The 13,498-nt window shown below is 41.5% G+C and overlaps 1 protein-coding gene across 5 annotated transcripts in view; it reads right to left on the bottom strand.

Annotated features, from left to right (window-relative positions):
* Window positions 1-13,498, bottom strand: part of SLC9A4 (solute carrier family 9 member A4) — a 77,948-nt gene that overhangs the window by 44,504 nt on the left and 19,946 nt on the right. The gene's annotated exons all lie outside the window — the stretch shown is intronic.

The following is a 13,498-nucleotide window of genomic DNA, read 5'->3' as shown; positions in this document are numbered from 1 at the left end:
TCTCTATAAATTAGAAAAACATAAATGTCATACATTAATGCCCTTAATTGGCAATAAAGCATACCAATTATAGTTAAACATGACAGCATACATGGTATATAAGCCTGTGGATTTCTGCTCATTGTTGGAGAATATCAAAACAAATGGTCTCTGACTCTGTGTCTGAAGACTAAGAACTGGCTAAGATACAGCTCTCAACCGAACTTGGACCCTACCTACGAGGGACCTCCTCCGAGTTGTAGGGGTGGTTAAGTCTCCTTTCCAAAACCACTCATTAAAGGTAAAAGCCTATAGCCTACAAATTTGGACTCCTTAACGTTTAAACTACCATTATAATTGTCAGTTTTGATTTCCCAGTGCTAAATGCATGTCTTGAGGTCTTGCCTGTATGCCTTGTCGTAACTACATTGTAATACATTAAATGAGTTTATGCATGACAGACCTGAACATTTTCTTTATTTATTCTTAAGATGAAATCCTCAGAGACAGAAATAAAGCTGCTATGAACAGTCATGTACAAATCTTTTGTGTGGATCTATGATTTCATTTCTCCTAGGTAAATACCTAGGAGTATGATGGTTAGGTAGTGTGGTAAAACCAAACCAAATCCATTGCCACTGAGTTGATTCCGGCTCATAAGGACCCTACAGGACACAGTGTTTCCAAGGAGCAGATGGTGGATTTGAACTGCTGACTTCTTTGTTAGCAGCTGAGCTCTTAACCACTGACCCACCAGGGCTTCAGGTAGTATGGCAGATGCATTTTAAAATTTTAATGAAATTGCCAAGTTACCTTCCAAAGTGGCTGTATCATTTTATATTCCCACAAGAAATGTATGAGATTTCTAGTTGCTCCACATCCTTGCCGATAGTTGACGTTATCAGCCTTTACTTCTAGCCATTCTAATGACTGTGTACTGGTATTTTATTGTGATTTTAATTTACATATCCCTGATTACAATTACTTCATTTGTTTACCATCTTTTACTGTGTATTTTTAAAATCTTTTGTTCATTTTTGAGTTGTTTATATTCTTACTGAGTTATAAAAGTTCTTTATATATTCTGGAAGGAAGTCCTTTCTGAGAAACATGTAGAGTGAATATTTTCTCCCAATCTGTGGCTTATCTTTTTATTTCCTAAATACTGTATTTCTAAGAAAATTTTTTAAATCCAGTTTGTTTTTTTCTTTAGTTGTTTGTGCTTTTCTGACCTACTCAAGAAATCTTTGCCTACTCCAAAGTCACAAAGATTTTTTTTTCCCTATGTTTTCTTCAAGGAAATTTATAGTTGTAGCTTTTACACTTAGTCTATGATACATTTTGTGTAAATTTTTGCATATGATTTGAAGGGTTAATTTTCAGTATTTCTACATTAATGTCCGATTATTCCAATACCACTTATTGAAAAGACTTTCCTTTTCCATTGACTTGCCTTGGTTCCTTTGCCAAATATCAATTGATCAAAAATTTGTAAGTCTATATCTGGGCTGTCTGTCTCTCTCCATAATCTATCTACTCTTTAATCAATATTTGTATTTCAGTACAGTATTTTTATTATCTCAACATTGTAGTAAATCTTCAAATAATTCATACAGCATTGATTTTTCTTTTTTAAAATCTCTTTGGGTATTCTAAATCATTTGAATTTCCAAACATATTTTACAATCAGTTTGTCAATTTCTGACAAAAAGTACCCTGGGATTTTTATTGAGGTTTTATTGAATCGATAGATAAATTTGGAGAAAACTGACATCTTAACAAGATTGAATCTTCCATTTACAGATAGGATGTTATTTAATTCTTCTAATTTCTCTCACCTATGCTCTGTAACTTTCAGTGAAGAGGTCTTACACATATTTTGTTGAAATACGAAGAATTTTTGTCTTGAACAGTACCATAAATGGAATTTTAAAATTTTTCTTTACTACTAACATATAAAGTTGTTTGCCACTAGTGTATAATATGCTATTGATTTTTGTATATTAACCTTTTGTATATTCTGTGACCTTGTTCTATTCAGTTATTAATTTTAGAAGTCGTTCATAAATTTTTGAGGACTTTCTGCATAAACAATTGCATCATTCACAAGTAGAGATAGATTTACTATTTCCTTAATGATCTTTATGCTTTTTTTTTTTTTCTTGCCTAATGAATAGAGGTGTTGGAGTGGATATCTTTGCTGTGATCTTGATCTTAGGAAAAATTGCTTGGTATGAACCTTTAAGTATGATGTTTTCCATAGATACCCTTTATCAGGTTGAAGAAGGTTATTTTTATTTCTAGTTTGCCAGGAGTTTTTATTATAAACTCATGTTGACATTTATCAAATGGTTTTCTACATTTCTTGAGATAATCATTTATTCTGTTCATATGGCGAATTACATTGAAATTTTCCAATGTTAAATAAACCTGTATTTTGGGGATGTACTTTATGCGGCCATGATTTATTATCTTTTTTATATATAGGTAAATTTGGTTTACTAGTATTTTATTTAAGGATTTTTCATCTATATTCATGTTTTCCTGCTGGGTGTTCATGTATTCATGATGGATATGGTCCATAGTTTTCTTTCCTCGCAGTATCTGCCTGGTTTTCGTTTTGGGGCAAAGTGGCCTTATATTAGGAATTGGAAAATAATTCCTCTTCTTTTATTTCTGAAAGCTTTTATGGAGTATAAGTATTATTTCTCCCTTAAGACACAGATGAGTGGTCTTATCTTTTGCTTATTACTTATTTTGTTATTACTATTTATGATTTTTTTTTTACTGCCTTACTTTTACTTACTTTGGGTTTGCTTTACTTTTTCTACTTTCCTGAGGTGGAACCTTATACCACTGATTTTAGCTCTTTCAGTTTTTTCATATAAGCAAATGCATATAGGACTATCTTTCACCATCTGGTGTTACTACACCTAAATGTTAGGAAAAGTAATTTAAAGCCCAGTTAACCTCAAAACGGTTTTAACTATACAAGCAACCACATCCATTGTGAGTGACTAGTAGCTTTAAGTTCATTAAATACTAGTTGAGAAATTTGCTTCTTATGGGAAGAAGGAAGCTCTGCGTTAGTGGAAAGACACAGGATAGTTTCTCAGTAATATTTTTTGATGAATGAGGGAGAGCGAATGAATGACAGAATCAGTAGACCTCTGGCTCAGCCAGACAGGACTCCATCTGTAAAATAAAGGAGTGGAATTTCCCATGCTGATGCTAATTACTCACGAACAAACAGAGGGTGCTTGCTCCTGGCTGGTAAGGAGTGAAATGCTGGATTGCCCCAGCCAGGAGGCACAGACAATGGCTTCCTAGCGGACCCATCACCTGAATCTAACGTACAGAGAAGTCCTGAAGAACAGGCTCCGCTGGATGCAGTCCATCTTATATAATCACTGAGAAAACTACAAGGAACCTATGTGTCAACCAGCACATCCCATACAGCCCACTCTGGAGGTTTTCATATCACACTTAGCATAGTTTTTTCTACACGGCAGCCCCAAATACCCCACGTACCCTTAAGAATATATGCACACACATTGCTGAGTGGGAAAGACCACTGAACTAAGAAATACCCTCGGCTGTATTTGGAATTCTAGGCTTTCCTCCCATGTGAGTGATTTCCATTATGCGTTATGTAAACTCCTAGGAAATTTGTATGGCTTTGAAAGGGTTATAAGAAAACACAGAAGAATAGGAAGGCCCATGGCTGTAGTTAAAGATGAAACAAAGCTTAATTTATAAACGAAAAGAAAAAAACATCAAGTGTTCCTGGTTTGTGGCTCCTCAAAGACTGGGAACAAGCTTACTCGCTTTTGCATCCCTGGCACTCAGCACGGTTGGTGCCCAGTTCACGATCATTAGTGGTATTGAAAGAACTGCTTCCACAGTGCTTTTATGTGCTCCTTCTGATTATGTCCTAATGATTTAAAGTGAGATTGCTTGTCTTCCTAAGTGTTTCTTTTCCAAATCAGTTTTTATTGCTACTCAACCCTGCATCTTGATGGAGAAAGGACAACTTGATAACCAGTCAGGCTTTGTTCTTTTTGCTTGGGCTTGTGGAAAAGGCTGAGGTCCAATCATCTATAAGTGGCTCACAGCGTGGGCTGGTTGGAAACCAATTTGTACAATTCAAATTTCAGTCACCCTGATTCTTCAAGCACAAGAAAATAAACCAAACAAGCATTCATGAGTCAAATTAGAGGAATCCCATTAAAATAGCAGGTGATGCACCTCTTCCTAACCTTGCATGTCTTCAGCATGCCTCCAAATTATTTAACAAGTACCTACGGAGCAGATCTTCCACACTGCTGGTTAAACAGGTGAGTGTGCAATAAATAACCTTACCCAAAGATATGTCAGGTTTTTGCCCTCGGCTACTGGGAGGGGAACTCTAGGCCCCTGGAATGCCTTGTGTGATGGAAATGTCTTTGCTTGCTTGGGGGTTTTGGACACTGGAGAGTCTAACAATGTGATTTATGGTGGGGCTTTGAGTTACACGCATCAGTTCCAACCTCTGAGAGGTACTGGAGACTACAGGTTATCAGCCCGACTTTTAGGAGTGGCAGGAGAGTAAAGGTCAGTGACATGGACGGTATGTGATGGAGCCCCAATAAAAGTCTGGACACCAAAGGCTCAGGTGAGCTTCCCTTGTTGGCAATACTCTGTGTGTTGTCACACATAATGGCTGGGAGGAGGTAAGGCTCTCCATGGGGTGAGGACAACTGGAAACTCCATATTTGGACCTCTCCTGGACTCTGCCCTATGAGTCTCTTCCTTTGGCTAGTTCTAGTTTGTATCCTTTCTTTGTAATAAACCATAAAGCCAAAAAACCCATTGCTGTTGAGTCGATTTCAACTCAAAGCAACCCTATAAGATGGAGTAGAACTGCCCCATAGGGTTTCCAAGGAGCAGCTGGTAGATTCGAACTGCCGACCTTTTGGTTAGCAGCTGATCTCTGAATCACAGCGCCACCAGAGCTCCAATAAATGTAAGTGTGAGTGTACTAGCTGTGGGTGAGTTCCGTGAGTCCTGCCAGCAAATGACTGAAACTGAGGGTGGTTTCAGTCATTTGCTGGGAGGACTTGCAATTGGTGCCAGAAGTAAGGGCAGTCTTGTGAGAACTATTTCATCAGACCTTGCAGTTTTTTATCTGCGGCAGATTCATCAGCAGGCATGAGGCAGGTAAAGTGTCACTCAGTTGTGGAAATTTAGGAGGGAGATTTGCCACTCCATGTTGATGAGTTTCCGCCTCACCCAACCCTTCTGCCCCTCATTTCTCCCAGCTCCTCCCACCTCCCAACCTGGTCTAAGCTTCATCTGAAGCTATTTTGGTTGTTGCATCACACACACTCCCCGCAGGTCCCCACAACCAGCACTATGTCTCATGTCAGTGGCAGATGTGGTATGGGGGGAAGCTCACCAGGCATACCTCCAAATATTTGGGCTGAAAGCACATTTCTGAAGGAAGATGTCTGGGACCCTGGACTGGGTAGACCCCAAAACTCCTGCCCTCACCCCATGGTGGGTCAGCAGCAGCCCCTGAGGACATTCCTCACAACTCAGGTGCACACGATGAGCCTCTGCAGGTAGGGAAGCTCACTGCCCAGGGAACATGAGGCCAATGCACAGGGTTGTATGGCTGCTTGTCTGACCGAGGTTTAAGCCTTAGCAGAAAGATCCCTATTTCTACGCCTGACAGATACCAAGCGGATAGTCTCCATGCGTGGCTTCTCATCTGGAATGGGGGGAGGTGCAAGGGGACATTTGTTCATCACCTTTTATGAATCTTATTCCATGTCATTCTCACAACGACCTCTGAGACTGAATGAGTAATCGTTCCCATTTTACGTATGAGGAAACTGAGGCACAAAAGTAAAGAGTCACTTGGTCATGATCACATTGCCTGTAGGTCCACATCCCTGTTATACACTGAGCTCTCTAGATACTTACTCAGGGGAAACTGTCTACTTTTAAAGGCTTCTGGCTTCTCTAGTTTCCTATCATTGAAATCCGAACAAAATGAAAAGAGGTAAAAAAAGGAGAAATGAAAGTTGCCTGCCACGACCCCCTAGATTATGTTCAAGTTTGTCCTTCTCTAGGAAAAGGTGAGACTGAAAAGTCCAGACAGACAGACATGACAGTGTGGCATCACTCAGGGTATGAAGAGACTGTGGTTCAGATGTGCTCAGGAAGTTGGACTCCAAATGACACTAGAAAACACACAGTGCTTACCCAGCACCAGGTCCTATTTTAAACACTTTCTGTATATTAACTCATTTTAATCCTCACACAGCTCTTTGAGGTAAATACTACTATCTCTATTTCACAGAGAGGCAACCAAGGCACAGAGATAGGAAGTAACTTGCTGAAAGTCACCCAGCAAGTAGAGGAGCCAGGGTCCTCTGAGGGTCTCTTTCTGTAATAAAAATAACAGTAAAGATACTAAGGTACATGGAGACCAGGTAACTCACAGAGAAGCCCAAGGGACCAAGACGGGCCAGTACTAAGATATGAACCCAGATAGGCTGGTCCCAGAGGTCTCTGCTCTTAAACACTACTCAAGACTATCCCTGGCAAAATGAGGAAGCGATCCCCCTTGCTCACTGGGTGCTCTGAGGCTTCACTAGGGAAAGCATGAAAAGCCCCCAGCAGGGTGCCTGCCCCACTGATGCTCAGAGGTGTTAGCCCCTTCCCTCTAGCAGACTCTCTCTTACCCCAGGATTAAATGCAACGGTAGCAGCAGGGTGCCAAAAGAAGACACAGCTGTGGAAACAGAGGAAACAAGAGAAAAAGAAAGTGAGAGCAGAGAGAGGAAGAAATTCTTTGTTCAGGGAGAGCTGGAGTAGCAGCTAAGGGCAGAGACCCCTGGAGCCAGGCTGCCTCAGTTCAAATCTCAGCCCTGGCCTGTCCTCTCAGGTGAGTTGGGGGAGGGGAGGGGGACAGGTGAGGAGATGATAGAAATTCTAGCAGCACTGGCACCTTGTTGCAAGTTGGTCTGGAAAAATAAGGAGGAGGGGAAGGATATAAATATAAGAACCATCTTCCCTTCAGTAAACAAGGTAATACTGTATTTTAAATCAACTGCTTATTAAACGCAGGTCAACCAGTATCCATTTTCCACGAGCTGCTGTGATATAATTATAATGCTGTTGTTTGCCGTCATCCAGCTGGCCCCTGACTCATGGTGGCCCCATGCACAACGAATCACTTCCCAGTCCTGTACCATCCCCATGATCCATTTGGGATCAGACCACTGTGAACCATAGGGTTTTCACTGGCTGATTTTTTTGGAAGTAGATCAGCTGGCCTTTCTTCCTAGTCCATCTTAGCCTGGAAGCTCTGCTGAAATTTGTTTGGCAACACACAAAACTCTGCTGACAGACAGGTGGTGTCTGTGCATGAAGTATACTGGCTGGGAACCGAACTCAGGTTTCCCACATGGAAGGCAAGAATTCTACCACTGAACTACTAATGCCTCAATAAAAATAATGACTAGCATTTATTGAGCGCTCACTATAAGCTAGGCACTCGCTGTAGTGAAAGTTTTATACAAATTATCCAGTGACCCTATGAGGTAAGTAATATTATTATCCCATCTTTATATGAAAGATGAAGCGCAGAGAAGGGTCAGTATCTCGCCTGGAGCTATACACTGGAATCAGCCAAGCCAGCCAATTCTGCTTGGGAGAAAAAGCACTGGCTTCGCTATTCACTGGACAAGACCCTGGGGGACATTACCCGACCACTTGAGGCCTCGGTCTCTTCATAGTAACATGTGGGACTCTCTCCTGACCACCCCTAGCTCCCTGAATTGTGAGTTCAAAAGGTAAGAATAAAAGGAAAGGGATTTGGACAACACAGACCGGAGCTCTCTCTTAGCTCTGTCACCAGCTGGGCAATGTGCCCTTGTTCAATTTATTATAACTTCCTTTGTCTTATTTTCTTCAACTGTGAAATGAGAGTATTAATTCATGCCTCATGGTAAAATGTTTCGGATGCAATTCTTAAATGCACTTCGCTTCCTACCATGGTTTTGGCCATTAAATTCAACTGGGATGTGGGCGGCCATTTTAAAACTATTTGGGTTTTGTCTTTGCCCTCTTTGCCTGCCATGAGGGGTATGTTCTGGTGATTAGACTCATAGCCTAAAATATTCAGCAGGAGGGACCAATTAAGAGGAACGAGAGACCTGGAGCATCAGTTTCAGGGATAGTTTGACAGCTCTGGAACAGCTCCTTCCCTTTAGTGGATAAAGATCTGTAAAATTGTCACGTGTAACCCACAAATCACAGGTCACTCTCTGAGAGACTCACACTTTTTGTTGGAAGAGCCCAGCTGATGACGGGTGTACCAGGAAGGACGCCTTCCTCAATGAAAGGCTTAGTTCAAGACCCTTAGCTCAAAATACAACTGGACGGGATAAAGTATCAGTTGCTTTCAACCTACTTTCTAAATCTGGCCCTGCAGCCTCTCTGGCTTCACTCAGGGGCACAGGAGTGCCTTGGCACACGCTTACTGCTGGCTGTGCTGCGGTGAGACCACAGAGTGACCCGGGAGTGACGTGTAGCCAACCCTACTGGAGCCAATACATCAACAGCTTTGCCTGTCAGAGGTCACCGCAGTCCCCTCACCAGATCCTCTGATCACTCGAAAATTATAATTTTATTTTGAAATTATTATTCTCAAAGAATGCCCAAGTGGCAGAAATCAAACTTTGGGAAAGTCAAGCAAGTATTGTTAGCTAAGAAACCCCAACCAGAAACTGTGCTCTAGATGTGGAATCTAGAGAAATCTCAGGGCAAAGTCAAATTCTGGAGTTCAAAGGCAGCACCAAACAGACAATAGAGTCAAATGCTCTCACAGGTAACAACTGCTCTGTTCCTAGGTACCACCACACATCTGTCAGTTTGCAATACTGTGGTGGCTTGCATGCTGCTGTAATGCTGGCAGCTGTGCCTCTGGTATTTCACATACCAGCAGGGCTACCCATCATGGACAGGTTTTAGTGGAGCTTCCGGACTAAAACAGACTAGGAAGAAGGACCCGGCAGTCTACTTCGGAAAAAAATCAGCCAGTGAAAACCTTATGAATAGGAGAGGTATATTGTCTAACACAGTGTTGGAAGATGAGCTCCTCAGGTTGCCAGGCACTCAAAATATGACTGGGGAAGAGCTGCCTACTCAAAGTAGAGTTGTCCTTAGTGACATGGATGGAGTGAGCATGCAAAAGCTGGACAATGAGTAAGGAAGAGTGAGGAAGAATTGACATATTTGAATTATGATGCTGGTAAATAATATTGAACATACCAGGGACTGTCAGAAGAGCGAACAAGTCTATCTTGGAAGAAGTACAGCCAGAATGCTCCTTAGAAGCAAGGATGGAGAGGCTATGTCTCACATACTTTGGACGTATTACCAGAAGGGATCGGTCCCTGGAGAAGGACTTCATGCCTGGTAAGGTAGAGGGCCCGTGAAAAAGAGGAAGATCCTCAGTAAGATGGATTGACACAGTGGCTGCAACAATGGGCTCAAACATAGCAGTAATTGTGAGGATGGCACAGGACCGGGCAGTGTTTTGTTCTGTTGTATACAGGGTTGCTATGCGTCGGAACCAATGCGACAACATTTAGCAACAACAATATCCTAGGAAAGAATTTTTGTAGACTATATCATGGGGTTCCCAATGAAGAGACAACGTGCCCTGTGAGAACAGAAGAGGTGATGTTAGAAAGTGATTTCTAGACTTCTCTAATGATTGATGAAGAAAAGTTGAATAACTCAAACTGGGCTGCTAAGAGGTGGCCCTGATGTTTTTACAGGTAAATACTCTAATGACACTGTCAATACTGGGCATAATAATAAGCAAGGAGACCCCAAAGAACTTAGATATGAGTGAAATGCAATTATCTCTGGGAAATGAACTGAGAAATTAGTACATAATAGCCCAGAGGTCCTACTTTAAGAGATTGAGTGGGTTCCCAGTCAAGAACACTTACTGGATTATAACAAAACTCAAAGTATGAAAGTATCTAAAGACAATAAAAAAAGCAATTGCTCTTTAGCCCTGGTGGCACAGTAGGGACTTCTGGTGGTACAGCAGTTAAGTGAAGGTTGGCAGTTCAAATCCACAAGCTGCTCCTTGGAAACCCTACGGGTCAGTTCTACTCTGTCTACTAGTGTTGCTATGGGTCAGAATCAACCCAGTGGCAACAGGTTGAGTCAGCCTCGACTCAACAGCAACGGTTTGAGTCAACTGAGTCTAGGGCACTAGGGTTGGCAACCCCACCTGCATCAGAGTAGAACTGTGCTCCATAGGGTTTTCAATGGCTGCTTTTCCAAAGTAGATCGCTGGACTTCAGAGGCACTTCTGGATGGGCTCGAGCCTGTAACCTTTCAGTCAGCAGCCAAGCACATTAACTGTTTCCAGCACCAGAGATGGATGAGCCGAAAGTGGAGTCGCTCAGCAAGAGAAGCATGAAAAAAGAAGAGGATCTCAGAGACTAATTTAGCCCAACCTGAGGAGAGGTGTGCAGATCCTTGTTCTAGGTGTATCGCCACGTTAGGTCAAGATGCACCTGTCTCCCTCAACCTAAAGGTAATAAACCAGTAGCTCTCAAACTTCAGCAGCCTTCTGAGGTACCTGTCAAAAATACTGAGTCCCAGGTTCCATTCCCCGAGATTCTGAGTCAATAGGTCTGAGGTGGGGTTTGGATGTCTGAATGCTCATCGAGCCCCCAGGGTGGTTCTGAAGCACAAGCCTGAGGCCCACACGCTGACACAGTGAACAGTTCAATCCTATAGCAGCCTGGAGTACAGGTTCAACCAGCAACTTTCTGACAACTTCGCTCTTTGTGAAACTTGCCCAAAAGGAGAGAATACTCAGGCCTGATGATTCTGATGTCTACAGTGGGGAATCTCCTTATGAATAAATAAGTGGACTTCTGGCTTGAGGTACGGGCCACCTTCACATCATGAGCCTACCCCTGATATTTAGGAATGTTTTCCAAGTTTTTCTTTGTCTTATGGAAACCCTGGTGGTGTAGTGGTTAAGAGCTATGGTTGCTAACCAAAAGGTTGGCAGTTCGAATCTACCAGGTGCTCTTTGGAAACTGTATGGGGGCAGTTCTACTCTGTCCTACAGGGTCACTATGACTTGAAACCCACTCGATGGCAACAGGTTTGGGATTTTTGTTTTTTTGTATGTATCTTTGCCTAAAATTCTCAGAATAAAAACATTGCAAAAATGAATTAAATAATGAAATGTAAAAGCAGGAAAAATACAAAATAGAATGCTTGCATGTTCTTTGGTTAGGTATGAAGCCCTGGTGGCACAGTGGTTAAGGGCCTGGCTGTTAGCCGAAAGGTCAGTGGTTTGAGCCCCCGAGCCGCTCCATGGGAGAAACATGTGGCAGCCTGCTTCTGTAAAGATTAAAACAAAAAACCAAACTTGTTGCCGTGGAGTCAACGCCAACTCATAGCAGCCCTACAGGACCGAGCGGAAGTGCTCCACAGGGTTCCCGAGAGGAGGCCAGTCACAGGGGCTCCTCCCTAGACCGTTGCTACGTGCCACCCAGGCGGCTCCAACTCACAGATTACAGCCTTGGAAACCCTGTATGCGACAGTTCTCCTCCGTCCCATAGGGTCGCTGGGGTCAGAATCTACTCCACAGCAATGACTGCGGTCGGGTACAATCTCCCGAAGCAAAATATGAAACCCAGAGTCACAAGAGATGGCTCTGACTTCATAAAAATTTTGCTCCAACTTCACAAAAATTTTAAAATTCTATAGGATAAAAGACACCATTATCAAAAACACTTAGTGATGGAATGGGAGAAAATGTTTGGTTTGTATGTATCATTCAGTTAAAGTTTCGATAATTTAACGAGTTCTTATAAAGCAATAAAAAAAAAAAAAAATCAGACCCAAAGAAAAATGTGCAAGCCACAATATTTGTCTTCAAAACTTGGAACATACTTCCACTAAAAAAATTATTTATTGTTTATCTAAAATTCTAGTTAAATTGGGTGATGTGCATATATATATATATATATTCTAATCTGGCAACCCTGAAAAGATACGAACTTCCAGTTACAGCATGAGAAACACTTATGATCCACAATCATTGAAAAGATGCTTAACATAATCATGCAAATTAAAACAAAGATGAGAAATCATTGTTTGCTTAAAATTAGTGGATTGAAAAACTTTAAGAACACAAGGAAACACATACCACGCTGTTTCTGGGAGTGTAGTTTCTTTTTAGTTCGATAGAGTCTTGGCAGCAGCTTTCAAAATTTTAAATGCAAATACTTTTTAACTCAGAAATTTATTCCAAGAATATATCTTATAAAAGCACTCATGAATGCAAAAAGAGATGCACACGGAAACAAGAATATTCACTGCAACATTGTTAAGAGTGAAAAAATTGGAAACAAGCTGAATACCCATTAATGAAGAAATGGTTCAGTAAATTATAAGAAACCTGATCTATGAAATGCTATGCGGCCATTGAAAAGACATAGAAAGAACTCCAAGACTTCCTATATCCATGCAGCACATATAATCTTACCCTATTTATGTAAAATTAAATGCATAAAATACATCTAAACCAGTTGCAGTCCAGTGGATTCCAACTCATGGTGATCACATGTGTGTCAGAGTAGAACTGGGCTCCGTTGGATTTCAACGTCTATGACCTTTTCGAGGTAAATCTACATATCTATGTAGGTGACTGTTACAAAGACGGGGAGGGCAAAGGCCAGCCAACAAAAATGGTTGTCTTTTGGGGGGAGCCCTGGAAGAGGGCTAAGTGGAAGCTTTTGTGTTTTATGCTGTATAATTTTGCACTGTTTGACTCTTTTACAGTGAAAATGTATTCTAGCATGACTTACGTGATATGATATAAATTTAAAAATAAGAAAAGTATAAAGTCTCATGGGCTTCCAACTGATGAGGCATTTGTGGTAAGAAGTTGACATTGAGCAATGTGACTGGATGGTTCTGAATATTCCAGCAACCCCAACTTACACACCTCTTCTGGGCCCTAGTGCTGTGAGCTGATGTAGCCTGTTAGTCTAGTCCTTCTTGCCTTCTCTTTAGAAGGCTCTCAAGCAAAAAAATACCTCACTCACCTTTTCCATCCACCTCATGTAATTGAGATTGATATACAAGTTAACAGTGTTTGCAAATCCTCCGTCTCCACTCCCCCTGCTCCCACCTTTTCTTTATCTTCATCTAATGTAGCATGTTGAATAAAGCAAAGCGCATAAAGAGAATGGGGGCCAGGTCAGGTAAATTAGTCAAAATAAAACCATGAGCTACTGCGTTTCCTAGTGTGAAAACCCAGAAGAGCCTTAGCAACAGTTCTGCTTGCCAACTGAAAAACTGAATTTAACTACAGAATTATATTTCCTCTCTCCTTTTTCTCTCTTTAAAGATGCTACTTGGCTAGCCAGTGACAAGCCACATTAATGAGCAGTTATGTACACAGTGCAGATCCTAAG

Source organism: Loxodonta africana, chromosome 15, assembly GCF_030014295.1.
Source record: "Loxodonta africana isolate mLoxAfr1 chromosome 15, mLoxAfr1.hap2, whole genome shotgun sequence".
NCBI classification, from domain to species: Eukaryota; Metazoa; Chordata; class Mammalia; order Proboscidea; family Elephantidae; genus Loxodonta; species Loxodonta africana.
The sequence above is the reverse complement of the archived record's forward strand: the minus strand, read 5'-3'. Positions and strand labels throughout refer to the sequence as shown.